Below are 17,985 nucleotides of genomic sequence, written 5' to 3'. Positions count from 1 at the left end.
TACATGGCATCTCCCTGACTCTGCCTCCTTTCTTCCAGCATTCAGTTTGGTTGTCCTCATCTGCCTCTGCTCTACCTTGCTATAGGCCAAAGCAGTTTCTTTATTAATCAATGGTAATCACAGGATGCAGAGGAGAATCCCACATATGTTCTTAGAAGATTCACCCTACCATGCTGCCTCTCTATCCGACTTTGGAGACATAGCTATGCTATAAGAAGCTGGAGGCATTCTCTAAAATCTCTGGAAACTTCGTGTTATCTCCAGCAACAAGCAAGTGTCCTCCAACCTGCAGCCACAAGGGCATGGGTTCTGCTATCAACTTTCACAGACTTAGAGATAAACTTCTCAGTGCACTTCAGAAGAGAACATGGCGAGGTAATACCTGTGATCACGACTTCTGAGAGTCTGAGCAAAGAAGCCGGCTGAGCTGGGCCTGATTAATGGTAGAGGAACTGGAAGGCAGCAAATGCAGAGGCTTATTCAGCCCCGAGTTTGCGGCTGTTTGCAATGCCAAATTAGATTACTAACAATAAATGTGGAGTTGATGCATGTTTCCCAGAATTCCTATGACTGTCGTACAAGTTACCAGGCCATTATCAAATAAATTGAGCAAGTGCGAGACTCACAGATAGAGGACTTCTATCTGTAACGTACAATACAGTAAATGAAACTCAGTGTGCCAGACTCAGCTGCCACAGTTTTTCAAAAGCCATCATGTGCTCACTCTTTCCTTCCTATGCTTGCCAAAGGCAAGATGGGAGTGATTGTGTCTATCCAGAGACCTGCAGGAAAGGTGATCAAGAGCCTGCTTTCCATCCAGGCCAAGCTGTGCTAATGCATGCTGAAACAAAGGTTAGTCTTATGTGCTAATGCACTACTTTAAGGAGGAGGAAGCAGACAAGAAACAGTCCAGATTCGCATCACCCAAAGAGATCATGAAAATTAAGTAAACACTGAGATTCTCAGACAAAAGGGTGCCACGGGACTGCAAAACACAGTTATTCATTTGCATGCTTGTAAGATTTCAGGCTCCAGGTAGAGGAAACTCTTGGAAGCAGTTATGAAATTCAATCTATAACACTTAAAATAAATAAAACACTTCTTATGGAAAATGAAACAGTGTGCTCTTTGGTTTTCTAAATACAAATAGCAGTGTCTGATAGATGTGTGCCTTCCACACAGCTTTACTGAAAAGGAAGGTGACTTTAATACCACAGTGAAGTCAGGGGCCGATCACGCTTTGCTCCTCAGCACATGGGTGTGGGCATCCACGGCCCTGGCCTAAGCCAACACCGGCCAGAAGTTCAGTTTCCAAATGTTCTAATAGCATTAATTTTTAAGTTTGTGACCCTGGTTTACTCAGAGTAGAAACCGGACTTGTTTAAAATGGATGAGCCAGTCATCTCACATAATGGATTAGAATTAAAAAGACGCGTTGCCTAAAATGGGGATGGCTAAAAATATCAGCATTCTACATTGGCATAATCTACTTAGCGCATTATATGGAGTCTGTGTTTCTTTCTCCTAGAACAGAAAAACAAAACATCCTGAGAGCAAACTACAGATAAGCAGTTACAAGACAATTGAAAGCAGAGATGAGTCCATTATTTCTGAATTTTTAAACAAATCCAACTGTTCTTTCAGTGACTCCAAGCTGCTGTTAAAATATTTATACACGTAGAGTATATGTTTGGGGCTGGTTTTGCTAGACTTCCTTTTCAGCTTCTGCCTTCATACCGACATATGAGAAATGTAGGCTTTCTATGTTCTGCTTTGCCCAAGTGGACATTTCCTGCTGATCACATTTTCCAATTTTCAAAGGAAGTTTTACCATTGAAATTACAAGTTTCTTTATTATTATGAAATTCAGTAGTTATTTCACATGTTGAAATTGACTTTGAAAACAATACGTCATTGGGGCAAATTTTAAAAAGCATATTTCTTCAACAAAATATACTTGCTGGCAATTCGATATAATGGAAGTTAAGACAGATTTAGACTTGAGTACATTTGAGTTATTCATCATTTCTAAAGAACAGCAAGGGAAATTAACAAGAACTAGTGCCCTTTCTAGTTATTAAATAAGCAGCATTAGTTGAAATTGTATGCAGTCTATTCTAGCTTGTTCCTAGTGCTGTGATAAACACAATGTCTAAAAGCAACTTGGGAAAAAAGGGGTTTATTTAACTTATAGGTTACAACGTACCATCAAAGGCAATCAAAGCCAGAATCTGGAAACAGGATTGAGGCAGAGATAGGAACCCAGAGACAGAAACTGAGGCAGATACAGGAGCCTAGGGACTTAAGTAAAGACAGGAGCCTGGGGACAGGAACTCAGGTATACACAGGAGCCTTTGGACAGGGACTCAGATATACACAGGAGCCTGGAGATAGGGACTCAGATATACACAGGAGCCTGGAGAAGGGACTCAGATATACACAGGAGCCTGGGGATAGGAACTCAGGTATACACAGAAGCCTGGGGACAGGGACTCAGGTATACACAGAAGCCTGGGGACAGGGACTCAGGTATACACAGGAGCCTGAAGACAGGGGCTCAGATATACACAGGAGCCTGGGGACAGGGACTCAGGTATACACAGAAGCCTGGGGACAGGGACTCAGATATACACAGGAGCCTGGGGACAGGGACTCAGGTATACACAGAAGCCTGGGGACAGGGACTCAGGTATACACAGGAGCCTGGGGACAGGGACTCAGGTATACACAGGAGCCTGGGGACAGGGACTGAGGCAGACATAGGACCCTGGGGACAGGGCCTGAGGCAGAGATGATGGAGGAAGCTCCCAGGCTTACATTTTTTATGCAGCCCAGACCCACCTGCCCAGGGGTTAGTCCCTTCTAACTTAATCAGCAATCAAGAAAATACATCATGGTGAAGGCAGTTTCTCAGTTGAAATGCCCACTTTTCCAGGTATGACAACCACGATCAGCCATCACACAATCTTTTGTGAACAAGGTCAAATGACTGTAGGCAAGCAAGTATGTGTAGCTTTACTAGGAAATATGTTTTCACTGGTGATGTTCTCAGGCAGAGGAAGAGAGGAACCTTCCTAAGAGGACAGCAATTAATGCAGAGGTGCACATGGTCTGTGAATGCTGAGCACTCACTCCTGGAGGACGTCTGTATCACCAGCTCTGAGGCCCAGGGAGCATCACAGAAGACAATATGGAGAGAATGGAAGGGCCGGAGGGTGGGAAGGAGCCACTACACACTGCCATCCAGAAACATCATGGCCACATGGCCATTGTAATCCTGAACAGCCAACAGCAATGGGTCCCTGCACAAGACTGATCCTTCAACACTCTGCCATGGACAGAGGAGGTGCAATGAAGCCCTACCCATTCCTGAGGATTGCTTGGCTGTGAACGGTTGCTAGTGAAGGAGGTGACTTTAGTCAATGATACAACTACTCGGGGACAAGGTGGAATGAAGATGGGCTAAGCGGAAAAGAACGGCAATAGTACAGGGGTGGATATAACCATAATACATTGTGTGTGTATCGAAGTGCCAAAATAAAAGTAGTTTAAAAAGAAAACATAAGTTTTATTTAATATTTCCATTTAATTAGTTACTTTTAGAAAAGATTCATATTCCTTTTAATTATTTACTTCTGAATTTATATAATATTCTGCTAGATATTATCAGCCATTTGTGAAAGCGTTTGCAACATCAAGATAACTCTCTAGAAAAGAAATAGAATTAACATATGAAATTACAAATAAAACATTGGAGTATATAATTTAGACTCCACAATTCATATAAGAAAGCAAGAAGCGTGCATTCTTTGTGGTACCTAAAGTGATCAGAAATAGCTTTCCTAAAGATTAGCACTCAATACCCCAAATTTCTACCTTTCATCTGTTCTTTTCATAGACATGAATAATGCATCAAGCCTACTTCAAGCTAATTTTACCCTTCAGAGCCAGAGCCTTCTATATTAATCAAAGATCATAGAACACCAGGACAAATCACGTGTGCAGGCACTACCTGGTTAGCTATCCAGTAAACATGCCATACTCCATCAGAGATCTGAGACCTCCAAAGTGACAAACATCTGCCTACTTGCTGTTTTTCTCATTTACTAGTTCTTGATGATATGGCAAAGGAAAAGCTGCATTTGATGGTGTGTTTGAAAAGAGTGGCTGATCTTGCTTTTCACTTAATGTTGAGGGGAGCAGCAACCAAAGTAGGTAAAGAGAACTACATTTCTTTGTGGTGCTCTTCCTGGCACGGGTTTCTGCCTCCCAAGTCAACTCCCATCTCTACTGTAATTGCTGTTACTATATAATTTATCTTCCTTTCTTTCTCTCTTCTCTTTCTCCATCTTTTCATTTCTTCCTTCTTCTTTCTCCTTCCATTTCTGTCTTTCCTCCTTCTCTCTCCCTTTCCCCATTCCATTTCTTCCTAATACACATTTGAGCACTTTGAGAATCAACATTAGAATTGAAAATGCAGTGAAAATATCCTCTCAAACACAACATGTTTGACAATCATAAGAAGACAAGAACAAACTTACTATGGAATTCTGGCTTTAGGACATTGTGTCCATATATGTATAGGGAAAGTGTAAAGGTTTTCTTATACTTATGGTAAATATTATTAAAATATAAAAATATTATTAAAATATTACTAAAATGTTCTTGAAACTTTAAAATCTTATATACTTAAGAATTGTTATAAATTTGCACAAGCTACCTGAAAGAGATCATTATCGAATTATGACCCCCAAGAAAAATTCTCAGCACAAAGGAAATTTATCCACCCTAGAGGAACAGAGGGCAGAAGATAAGAGACAAAGACAAGAGGCAGAGGACAAGGGAGAAGGGGAAGGGAATGAAGGAGAGGGGGAAGGGGTATTTGCCCTGGAGTAGGTCAAGGACTGGCTAGAGAGAAGACAGATGTGGCCATAAGAAAATGGTGGTTTGGAAGCTGAGATTGCTTGTTCATTTCCTGGCCACCCAGACCCCAAATAATCACACAGAAACTATATTAATTACAATACTGCTTGGTCAATAGCTTAGGCTTCCTATGAACTAACTCTTACATCTTAAATTAACCCACTCCTATTATTTCGCATTTTACCACAAGGCTCGTGGTTTACTGGTAAAGTTCCGGGACATTTGTCTCCTTTGGCAGCTACATGGCATCTCTCTGACTCTGCCTTCTTTTCTCCTCTATCTCTGCTTATAATTTCTGCCTTGTTCTATTCTATGCTGCCATAGGCCCAAAGAAGTTTCTTTACTAACCAATGGTAATAAAACATATTCACAGCATACACAGAGAAATCCCACATCACCTCCCCTTTTCTGTCTAAATAAAAAAGAAGGTTTTAACTTTAACATAGAAAGATTACATACAACAAAACAGTTATTAAGCAAAAATTATAGTTACAATATTTAGTCCATTTGCACTTGGAAAATTAAGGAAAATACTCTATCATATATTCTATCTTTGTTAGTTTCAAGTTTTATATTCATTATATCTTTTATAAATATAAAACTGCCCTTATTCAACTCCATCAAAGACTCCAGAAGGAAATAATATCACCTAAGTAAATAGGAAGTGCATTGTAAACATCTTCCAAAACTCTAGAATTGACAGAGATATCTTGCTGCCTGAATGGTCACCCAAAGTTCTTCTGTTACCTTGGGGCATCCATCTTCATCTTACAGGCCCATAGTATCCAGAAGACTTTTCCATGAAGCAGGAAATTTAAAATACTTTTTTTTTATCTATATTGGCAGTTTGTCAGTCATTTTCTTCTGTGCAGAATGTCTGGCAGACTTTCATGAAACAGGAACCCTGAAGGACTCTCTCACCTTCTTTAAGCCATATCAACAATCATTTTTCTGTGGGTCCTGTAAGTTCAGTTGATACAGCATACCATCAAGCAGACCAGACAAGAGCAATTTCTTGCCCAAATGGCTAACCAACTACATAAGGAACCTCTTTGATGCCCATCTTCTTAAAGTAGATTGGTGCTATCAAGAACAGATGTGTCTCATTGTCATGAAAAGTCCTAAGTTCTTAAAACATTTTAGATGCCATATTTTGTTAGTCTCTGAAAGGTTTAAAGAATACCTATCCATCTGAAATAATATCTCTGTATATCTAGAAAACCTAACTAACGTGACTACAAGTTTGATTATTATAGATGACTATCCATTAATCTGTATTTTTAATGATGCATTACGTTTTTAACTGAGCTGCACAAACACAATACCTTATAATCAAGAACAGACATATACATATAACAAAAATGACCTTAAATCTGTATCAATAAACCAAGATCCATACCTATGCAAAGTATTCATCTCTATAGTATATCCCCCTTTAAATGTAAGTAAACATTTATAAACAATCATTTAGGGAATTTGGGTGAAGTTTTATAGACTGCTTCCTACTGACTGGGAGTGCTATTAATCAGGTCTTTTATAGGGTATCCTGTGTGATAGGACCATCTCAGCCAGCAGTGCTGAAGCTGTCATGGATGTTGAACCATCTGGGCCATTGTCTTAAGGGGTCTTGTTTGATCAAACCATATTAGCTGGTAAGGAATCCAAACTTTCTATCCTCTATGGAAGCAAAAGCAGAATCTCTTTTCCAAAGCAACATATCCTTAGACCCCAATTTTGAAGTTAAGATATACTTTTAAGGTATATATGTTGGTTTAGCTTAGCAACCTGTACAATGAAATGTCTCTCTGTACTTAGCTCATTCGCAGTCAAAAAATTCAAAGAAAACACAATAGTATACATAATTCAGACTCTCTCTGCATATTGTATATTCATGTGGCTTATTTTTTTACTCTATTACTTTTTCTACAAGTTTAATATTTATTTTATTATTTTTAATCCTTTAATCTATGACTGTCTGTACTCTTTTATATTATAACTATAAATTTTTTCCTCTCTCTACCAAGCCTACATATATTTATCTAACACTGTAACACATTTAGAGGTCTTTTTAATTTGAATTTATCTTTATTTCTTGTGTATCTGTAATTATTTTTTGACCAGGAGGGTTTGTTTTTTTTAAAAAAAAAATTAAGTGTGCATGGCTAGGGCCAATTCTGTGGCCCTGACTGTTGGCTCTGGCCAGTTCAACATGGCAAAGGCATGTTCACTGCCTCTGAGAGTCATGCACACTGTCCCAGCTCCAGGGTCACAATGGGTCTATGTCACCATTAAGCAATTTGTAACATGCTGCTCACAGACCTTATTTAAGTGCTCAGTCTCCTGAAAGAGCCAGAGCTGTTCAAGCAACTATCACAAACCAGGAAGCCCTCCCCTAAAGAAGCTGTGCAGTCTTCACTGTCAATGGTAAGTCAGAAAGACCTCTCTTAAAAGATCTAATCAAGACAACTTTGAGATATCATTTTACACCTGTCAGAATGGCTAAAATCAAAAACACCAAGGATAGCCTTTGCTGGAGAGGTTGTGGAGAAAGGGGTACCCTCATCCATTGCTGGTGGGACTGCAAACTTGTGCAACCACTTTGGAAATCAGTGTGGCGGTTTCTCAGAAAAATTGGGATCAACCTACCCCTGGACCCAGCAATAGCACTTTTGGGAATATACCCAAGAGATGCCCTAGCATATGACAAAAGCATTTGTCCAACTATGTTCATAGCAGCATTATTTGTAATAGCCAGAACCTGGAAGCAACCTAGATGCCCTTCAATAGAAGAATGGATGAAGAAAGTGTGGAATATATATACATTAGAGTACTACTCTGCGGTAAAAAACAATGACTTCTCGAATTTTGCATGCAAATGGATGGAAATAGAAAATACGATCCTGAGTGAGGTAACCCAGACCCAAAAAGAAGATCATGGGATGTACTCACTCATAATTGGTTTCTAGCCATGGATAGGGGCCACTGAGTCTATAATTTGTGATCCTAAAGAAGCTAAACAAGAGGGTAAACCCAAGGAAAAACATATAGATATCCTCCCAGCTATGGGAAATAGACAAGATTGATGGGCAAAAAATGGGAATCTTGGGGGGTGGGGTGGGATGGGGATGAGGGGAGATGGGGAGAGAAAAGTGTGAAGGAGAGGATGAGGGGAACTGGGGGAATCGGGGTGATTGGGGGTAAAGGAAGGTTGGATGGGGGAGCAGGGAAACTCATACCTTAGTTAAGGGAGGCAAGAGACTTGAACCTGGAATGGCTACCAGAAGCCCAGGGCAATGTCCCCAGTTAGTTCATTGGGGCACCTGAGGATAGGGAACCTGAAATGAACCTATCCTATAATCATACTGATGAATATCTTGCATATCGCCATAGAACCTTCATCTAGCGATGGATGGAGATAGAGACAGAGACCCACACTGGAGCACCGGACTGAGCTCCCAAGGTTATAATGAGGAGCAGAAGGAGAGAGAACATGAACAAGGAAGTCAGGACCATGAGGGGTGCACCCAACCACTGAGACAGGGGGGCCGATCTATTGGGAGCTCACCAAGGCCAGCTGGACTGCTACTGAAAAAAACATGGGATAAAACCGGACTCTCTTAATGTGGTGGACAATGAGAGCTGACGAGAGGCCAAGGAGAATGGCACAGGAACTTTCATCTGGCGATGGATTGAGAGAGAGACAGAGACCCAATTTGGATCAACCGTCTGAGCTCTTAAGGTCCAAATGAGGAGCAGAAGGAGGGAGAACATGAGCAAGGAAATCAGGACCACGAGGGGTGCACCCACCCACTGTGACAGTGGAACTGATCTATTGGGAGCTCTCCAAGGCCAGCTGGACTGGGACTGAATAAGCATGGGTTGAAACTGGACTCTCTGAACAAGGCGGACAATGAAGGCTGATGAGAAGCCAAGGACAATGGCACTAGGTTTCGATCCTAATACATGAACTGGCTTTGTGGGAGCGTAGCCTGTTTGGATGCTCACCTTCCTGGACCTAGATAGAAGTGGGAGGACCTTGGTCTTCATGTAGAGCAGGGAATTTGGACTGCTCTTCAGTATCGAGAGGGAGGGGGAGTGGACTAGGGGGAGGAGAAGTGGAGTGGGGATAGGGGGAGGGGAGCGGGGGGAGGGGGCAATATGTGGGAGGAGGGGGAGGGAAATGGGAAACGGGGAGCAGTTGGAAATTTTAAGTAAAAAAGAATAAAAAAAAAAAAAAAGATCTATGGCACCCCTGCTCACAGAGCCCAGCAAACAAAGCCCATCCAGAAAAAAAAGAATGAATGAAAGAAAGAAAGAAAGAAAGAAAGAAAGAAGATGTGACTATCAAGAAGCTGCACTAAACTCTGTTCTTTTGTGTCTAGAATTCCTTTTTAAGCTCTCTCGGGTTATACATGAATGTAGTAGACCCATGTTTGCATGCCAATTTGTAGGCAGAGGTGCTCGTTCGTTTCCTGGCCACCCAGACCCGAAATAATCACACAGAAGCTATATTAATTACAATACTGCTTGGTCAATAGCTTAGGCTTTTTATGAACTAACTCTTACATCTTAAATTAACCCATGCCTATTATTTTGTATTTTACCACAAGGCTTGTGGTTTACTGGTAAAGTTCCCAGTCGTCTGTCTCCTTCGGCAGCTACATGGTATCTCTCTGACTCCACCTTCTTTTCTCCTCTATCTCTGCTTAGAATTCATGCCTTGCGATGAAAGGAGACAGAGACAGAGACCCACATTGGAGCACCGGGCTGAAATCCCAAGGTCCAAATGAGGAGCAGAAAGAGAGAGAGCACGAGCAAGGAACTCAGGACCCCGAGGGGTGCACCCACACACTGAGACAATGGGAATGTTCTATTGGGAACTCACCAAGGCCAGCTGGACTGGATCTGAAAAAGCATGGGATAAAACTGGACTTGCTGAACACAGCAGACCATGAGGGCTGCTGAGAAGTCAAAAACAATGGCACTGGGTTTTGATCCTATTGCACGTACTGGCTTTGTGGGAGCCTAGGTAGTTTGGATGCTCACCTTACTAGACCTGGATGGAGGTGGGTGGTCCTTGGACTTCCCACAGGGCAGGGAACCCTGACTGCTCTTTGGGCTGCTGAGGGAGGGGGAGTTGATTGGGGGAGGGGGAGGGAAATGGGAGGCGGTGGTGGGGAGGAGGCAGAAATCTTTAATAAATAAATTAATTAATTTTAAAAAAAGAATTCATGCCTTGCTCTATTCTGTGCTGCTATAGGCTCAAAGCAGTTTTTTTTTATTAACCAATGGTAATAAAACATATTCACAGCATACAGAGGGGAATCCCACATCAGTGGCTTATAAAGGGAAGGGAGAAATTCCGTGCTAGGATGAGGTGTTTGATTTTAATTGGGCATGTTAATTAGGTGAACCAAAGGCAGCTTTAGATCGCTGGACTTCAATACTTTGGTAGCTGAACCTTGGTAGTCAGCTTCAGAAGGAGGAAGTGGCCAAATAAGAAAGCAGACCTTGGTGGCTGCTTTAGGATTGTAATCTTATAGGTCTAGCAAGGGAGAAGGGCAAGGCCAGCCAAAGTCCCTTCTCATCAATTAAAAACAACTTAGTCATGAGAGACTGTAACGTTTTTTTCAAGATCCTGTATTTGCCTACCAAAACCCCTGGAGTCATTATTATTAAAATTTATATCTAAATGAAAGCTGGATAAGGATAAGAAAGGCTTTAATTCTCTCCACTCTGCTGCTTGCCAAGGGCAAATGGTCTACTCAGTAACATTAGAAATTTGGTTTTTAAACTAAAGAATGAAAGCAAAACAGGTGAGTGCTGAAGAGTGGAAAGAAGAGAAATGTAGAGAAGCTAATGACTAGAAGTCTAGGCACCATGAAAAGGTTGAGGATTACGGAAATCTAAAGGAAGGGAAGGGTCTTAATGTAATGTTACCTCCCATGCCATTTGTCCTTTAACTCATTTATGTACTTCCCTAACTGAAATATTAGCACCTTCTCAGAAGGACATATTCTTCCTGATTGTATATCCTAGGTATAGCTAGAAAGACAAGTGAGTGTGTCAATGAAAGATGATCTTCCACCCACCTATCTACCCTTCTTCCCTTATTGCTTTCTATTTGAGCACTTAGTAAATACTGAGAACGTGTACAGTTGTAAATGTTAGAGCCAAGCAGGGGGCAGAGGAATATAGTGCCTTATAAACCTGAGATTTTCCAGAATCAAATGACACCATTTCATTTTTATTTGTTTCTAGTATGGAATACATTGAGGAGTGATTTGTTATCCCTTTATATAAAATTGAAGCTGTGGCACAGACAGGATAATGTGCTCATGCAATTTGAACAACTGTCAGTAAATATTAATCATAGCTTGAAATCACTGGCAGCTTTTCTTTCCTGTTAAGTTATTCCAGTATTCTTGATCTTGGGTGTTTCTAAAGTTGTGAGTTGGAAAGGCAGTACTAAGTCACTCCTCAGAGCCACATGCACACTGGAGGTTGTGTTCTTGGTGTACATACTTGGGAGCAGGGTGAGCTGAGTGTGGGGCTTTATAAGGCCACTCTAAGGATGACTATTTCTTAAGCCTTTTGTGATGAAGCTCATTGCCATTGACAGGAGAAATGACCACAGGTTAGACAGGTGCCAGGGGTGTTCCATTCCTGACAACAGCAATGAATGACTCTGGCTCTGAGTCAGCTTAACTAGTGTGCCTGGGGGAATGCCTCAACAAGTCATGATACAATCCTGTCTGCAAATGTTTCTCAAAGAACATGACTTGGTGAGGAACAGTACAGGGGATAAAGCTACCTGCATGCAATCTGACCAATAGGAGCTCGGTAGGTAAGAAGATAAGTTGGGATTTGAAGTAATGAGGACCTTGAATTCTCACGCATGATACCACTGACCTCTGGGGAGTCAACAGAGGTGAGTCCCAGCCCCTTGAAAAAATTGAAATATAAGCAGGAAACTTGCCAACAAGGGTATCGAAGCTCTTACACTTGGGTAGCCTTCTTCCTCTAAATCTCCATCATAATTCATCACACATTACATCTTTCCCATTAATAAACTTGAACTCGTCAAGAGTAAATTGAAATATTTTAAGAAAAACTATCAAATTCACTTTCCTCGGTAAGGGAGTGTGGGATTTAATCATAATGCTACATTGTGTATCCAATTTAGATATCACGGACCTAAGGACTTTGAATCTCTGTCTGAAACTAGGCCAGCTGAGATTATGGGGCAATTGTGCCCTTCCCTATCTGCCTTTTTCAGACTCCCTGACGAGCCAACACTCACATCATGTCTAGATATTTGACTCGCACCCTGGTGCGAGTTTGCAGTTTTCACAGTCACAACACGGTACTGTCTTTGTGAGAAGCATGTTATATAATCATTATTATTTCATTTTAAAATTAAAATTTGATAACTTTTAAGCTCAATGAAACATTTCTTTCTAAACAGGAAGGAAACAGACTGGGATAAAATTGATTCTGGGTAGTCAGTTTCTGAAGGAAATCATTGTCAACAGGAAAAAGAATATGGTTTCTAGAATTTGAAGCGATTTTGCTCAAGATGTGAACTTGAAAGGGTTAAAAATAGGCAAATGAAAAATTGAGTTGAAACCTAATAAGGCCAGACCTCTGCAAACTCTTGTTTTATGGGATTTGTTGTTATTTTTATCTGATGATTTCATGACCCTAAAAGATACTTATATCCACTTTAAAGATAATAAAAAATAAACCTCTGAGCTTCATGAAATTTAACTTAATTAATCAAGGTTGGCTGTAGAGACTGAAATTGATTCAGGGCTCAAGTCCAAAGCTGCCTGCTTTTATTCCTAAGCTTCGTCTTTGCACAGGGGCATGGGAGGTTCTGTTGGCACATCCTTTTTGCCTTCTCGGTTCCTAATAAAATCCGAATGCTGCCAAGGTGTCCATCCTCCCGCACATAGTACTGGGAATTAGACCTCATCTCCTAGCCAAAGATTGCGCGATGAAATGTTTATCACTACTAAATGTCTTATTGTGACCAATGTTAGACAAGGGCCATGCCACTAGGAGTCAAAAGCACTTTGGGAGAAAAAAAATTTCTCTCCCTCTTCAAAAAAAAAACAAGCATGGGATAGTTTTCTTTATCTTTGGGATATGACAAAAACTTGGAAATGGCTTCTGAAGTTTCCAGTAGAAACTTGGTATCAGTTTTAGCACAAAACGTCTGCAGGACAGGGCAGGAACAAAGAATCTTGCTCAAAAAGGGTTCTGAGTGTTGAACAATTAAGCAGCCCTGAATCTGCTCTCCCCGGACTGCCTCTAATAAAATAGTATATACCTGTTCACCTGTTTAAATGTGTATTTCCTCCATTGACATCTGAAGTGCCCTCATGATATAACTAGAGGCAAAATTCAAGCAGCAAGTCAGATAGACTCCAGTCTGCAGATCTCAAGGCAGGTGTGACAGGAGGTACTGAGATGAAATAAACACATCCAAGCAGCCAGATGAAGGTGCCAAAGTGGCTAGGATTTGTCACAGAAGCATTTAGGAAATCAGGCTCCAGCCAGAACTGGAGCACATGCAGGAATAAAGTCTGGCATGCATGTCAAACCATGCAGTGTAGGCTAAAACTCTGATCGGACATACACAGCAGAGGTGCTCAAGCCCTAACACGCTGAGGTCATTCATGAGGTGATATAGATATGAATAATTTGCATTGGTATAGATTTTAAGGTCAATTTTGTTATATGTATATGTATTTCTGATCTTGATTAAGGTATTGTGATTGTGTAGTTCATTTAAAAATGTAATGTATAATTAGGAAATATAGGTTGCTAATGGATAATCATAAATAATAGTCAAGCTTGTAATCACGTTAGTTAAATTTTCTAGATATATAGAGATATATTTCAATTAGGCATTCTTCATATCTTTCAAAGACTACAGAACATGGCATTTAACGTTTTAATAACTTAGGGCTTTTTATGACAATGAGACACGTCTGCTCCTGGCAGTACCAATCTACTTCAAGAGGATGATGGGCATCGAAGAGGCTCCTTATGGAGTTTGATAGCCATTTGGGCATGAAACTGCTCATGCCTGGACTGTTGCATAAACTGGACACAAAGAACCCTCAGAAAAAGGACTGCTAAACTTGCCTAAAGGTGAGATGGTCTTTCGGGATTCCTGATTCATGAAAGAGTCTGCGAGACATTCTACAAGACACAGCAGATAGTGACTAAATTGTCTTTAAAATTTCCTGCTTCCTGGAAATGTCTCTGGATACTATGGGCCTGAAGGCTAAATATGGATGCCCCAACGGTACAGAGGAACTTTGGGTGACTGTACAGGCAGTGAGATGTTTCTGTCATTTCTAGAGTTTTGGATTTCTTGTTTGTTTAGGAAATATATCCTTCTGGAGTCTTTGATGGAGTTGAAGAATGGTTAGTTATAATTATAGTTTTCCTTAGTTATGATGAAAGATAAAATAGATATAAATATTGTAACTGTAATTCTTGTTTGATAACTGTTTTGCTATATGTAATCTTACTATGTTAAAATGAAAGCCTTTCTTTTTTGTTTAAACAGAAAAAGGGGAAATGATGGAGGTGGGTCTTGTATTAATCTGTTGCTTTCATTGGTTAATTAATAAAGAAACTGCCTAGGCCCATTTGATAGGCCAACCCTTAGGTGGGTGGAGTAGACAGAACAGAATGCTGGGAGAAAGAAGCTGAGTCAGTGAGTCGCCATGATTTTCCCACTCCAAACAGACGCAGGTTAAGATCTTCCCTGGTAAACCAGCTCGTGGTACTACACAGAATATTAAAAATGGGTTAGATCAATATGTAAGAGCTAGCCAATAAGAGGCTGGAGCTAATGGGCCAGGCAGTGATTAAAAGAATACAGTTTCCGTGTAATTATTTTGGGTAAAGCCATGCGGGCATCCGGGTGCCGGGGACGCAGCCCCGCTGCTCTTATTACAACAATGAGGAACATAGGGAAGCATGGTCTAGCAAGAGCCAAGCCAATTAAATCCATCTCCCAAGCACTCTTTCTGGGAGTAACTGTTTTGTCTAAAAGACAATTCTAAAAACTAATTAGCTCTCTGATTACTCTCAGGTCATTGGCTTGGGAATAAAAATTTAATGTTTTAAAAAGTTTTAAGTTTAGTTTTTTAAATATGTTGAGTTAGTTTTAATATATCTAACATCATTGAAGAGTTTAAGTATATGAGCTTTTGGAATTCTTAACACACTGGAGGGGTGGAGAGAGGCTGAGGGGAGAGGCCATTAAGACACTATACACTTTGGTCACAGGCCCTGGCATTAATCATGTTGCTTATTTTCTCTTAGTGTGCATAATGGAGAAACATAATCATGGTATTTAATGACTGTCCATTTAATTTGTTGGGATAATGAAATGCCTAACAATAACCACATATAAAAAGCACTGAAATAGATTCTCTGGAGAAACTGGGAGTCACCAGCTAAGCACAGAATTATATAGTCTACTTCTGCATCCCTAACTCTCTCCAGTGAGGAGAACTAGGAAAAAGAGGCTGGGCTGTGCATGGGGGATCACCCTAACTTAAGGATGACATCTAACCAAACATGATCACCTGTCTTTTTTTAAGGACATAAGAAGGCCTGCAAGCGAGCACATTTAAGCATTCTATTTCACTCAATAATGGAAACAGCAAAGGAAGTGAGTCCCATCTGGTAATGAATGTGAAGTGAAGAGCTGTCATACATACTCCTCCAGTGTCCTCTCAACTCAGGAATAAAATTCCTCCCAAATTAATGTATATATAAAGTATATATATAAACTTTACAAGTAGACAAAATGGGCAGAGGAAAGCATAGGACATGCAATTGTATCAGCCAATGTGCTGGAAGTCACTTTTGCATGGATACCACTAAAAATTTGAGTTTCATTGAAAGAGACAATTTGACCCCAAGGCAATGGAAGCTGTTATGACTTTGTTTTCTGTCAAATGAGATAAGTTGGAACTTGTTTTCACAGAATTCTTTTCCTTATATGGCTGTAGTTATGATTGGCTAAAAGAGAAATGTGCACAATATTTGAAAGTTAAAATTCAAACAACAGTTGAACTTTGTAATAGAGCCAGTGTGCTGTACGTCAGACATACGACATTGCTGATTCCAAACAGCAACTAGAACACACCAACTTCTGATCACACTGTATTTTCTTTGTCATACCAGAGCAGAAACAGTTTACTGAATTAATGAACAATGCATATGTGAAAAGCATACCATCATCACTGAGAGCCATCATGTATCTTCTCTGTAAACCAGGGTACCACCATCACTGCAAGCCATCATGGATTTTCTCCATAAACCAGGGTGCTACCATAAGTGAGACTGTTGGAGATCTTCTCCACAAGCCAGGTACCATCATTGCTAAGAGCCATTATGGCTCTTCTCTACAAGCTAGAGTACCACCATCACTGTGAGCCATCATGGCTCTTCTCCACAAACCAGGGTACAACCATCACTGAGATCCATCATGGATCATCTCCTACCATCATCACTGAGAGCCATCACAGATCTTCTCTCCAAACTAGGGTACCACCAACACTGAGAGTCATCATGAATCTTCTGCTCAAGCCAGGGTACCACCATCATTAAGAACAATCATGAATCTCCTTCCTAAGTCAGTGAACCACCGTCCCTGAGAACAGTGGTGAGCTCCTTCCATAGGCCAGGGATAATGGTATAAAAGGCCACAATGTATTTGAGCTAGAAGATAATAATGGTATGATAGGAACCAAACAGCAATGGCCATGATGATGAAACTTAATAGTCATAAGATAATGGGGAGAATTGCACTAGTGTGCTACCACTGGAAAGGCCTCAGGGGTCCTGAATTATAGCTATAGAGATACATTATAGCATATAGCTTCCCTGTGATGAAACTGAATACTAGTGTAGGTTCTTGTGTAGAATCAAAATAAATCAAGAACAAATGATGAAAAGCAGATGTGAAATTGCACACCTACAATCTCAGCACTTGGAATACTATAGACAGTAGGATTGCCAAGAGTTCAAAACCAGTCTGGGCTACACAGCTAGCACTAGGATACACAGCAAAACTGTAGTCCCCACTTGCAAATAGGTTTTAAGAATACTAAGTGATGAGAGTGTTGAGAAAGTCATCACAAGAAGACACAAGTACTCACACAGCTCCTAGTGATATCACTGTGCGTGAGAATGAGCCACGAGGTATATAGTGAAACCCACTTTAAGAGTTTTATTAATAAATAGAAGGGAGAGGGAAAGAAGGAGGTGCACAGGCCTGTTTGAAAGCAACGTGGTGAGAGAAGGTGGAGTGGGTATGTCGGCTCTTTAAAGGTAGTTTAGCACATGTGCATAAGGGCTTATGTTGACATGCCAAACATAGATTACATATCAAGACTCCACATAGATTACCTAGGGCATAAGACCCTAGAGTGACTAGGCAATTTTGCCTGAATGCTGATGGTGCAGGCACAGTCATGGGACCCAGAAATGCTATTGCCCAGGGTGACTTAGCATTTTGCCTGAATGTTGATGGCTGTGGGACCCCGGATATAATGGAAATGAAAACCTAGACCTAAACTGCCTTTCCTACCAACTGATGGAAATATAGGATAGCTGTGAGGAAGAAAGACCTTCCCACACTATGGCAAATATCGAGTTGTGGAGCTATAGTCGTCCCCCCCTCCGCCAGAGAATCTGTAGCTATTTACTCTAATCTGAAGAACTATCAGGCATGGGACTCACGTTGTCACTGACACCCGACGACTCAAGCTATAATCTCAGTTCCACTGTCAAACTGGAATGATACAGAAACCAATGGTGAAACAGTCCTGGCCCTGGTCTGGCTTACACAGGTTCCCTGAGTCTGTGGGCCTATGTGGTGGTCTTATTCCTGGTAATTAAGTCTACCCCAGAAACAGACACAAATGAATAGAACGTCTATCTATAAGTAAAAAAGCAGAAGATTCTAAAACTACTAATCCATTCCTCACCAAAATAGTATATATTACTTGGATATAAGCAATG

This window comes from Chionomys nivalis, chromosome 4 (assembly GCF_950005125.1).
Source record: "Chionomys nivalis chromosome 4, mChiNiv1.1, whole genome shotgun sequence".
Taxonomy (NCBI): Eukaryota; Metazoa; Chordata; class Mammalia; order Rodentia; family Cricetidae; genus Chionomys; species Chionomys nivalis.
This window is presented reverse-complemented; position numbering follows the sequence as displayed.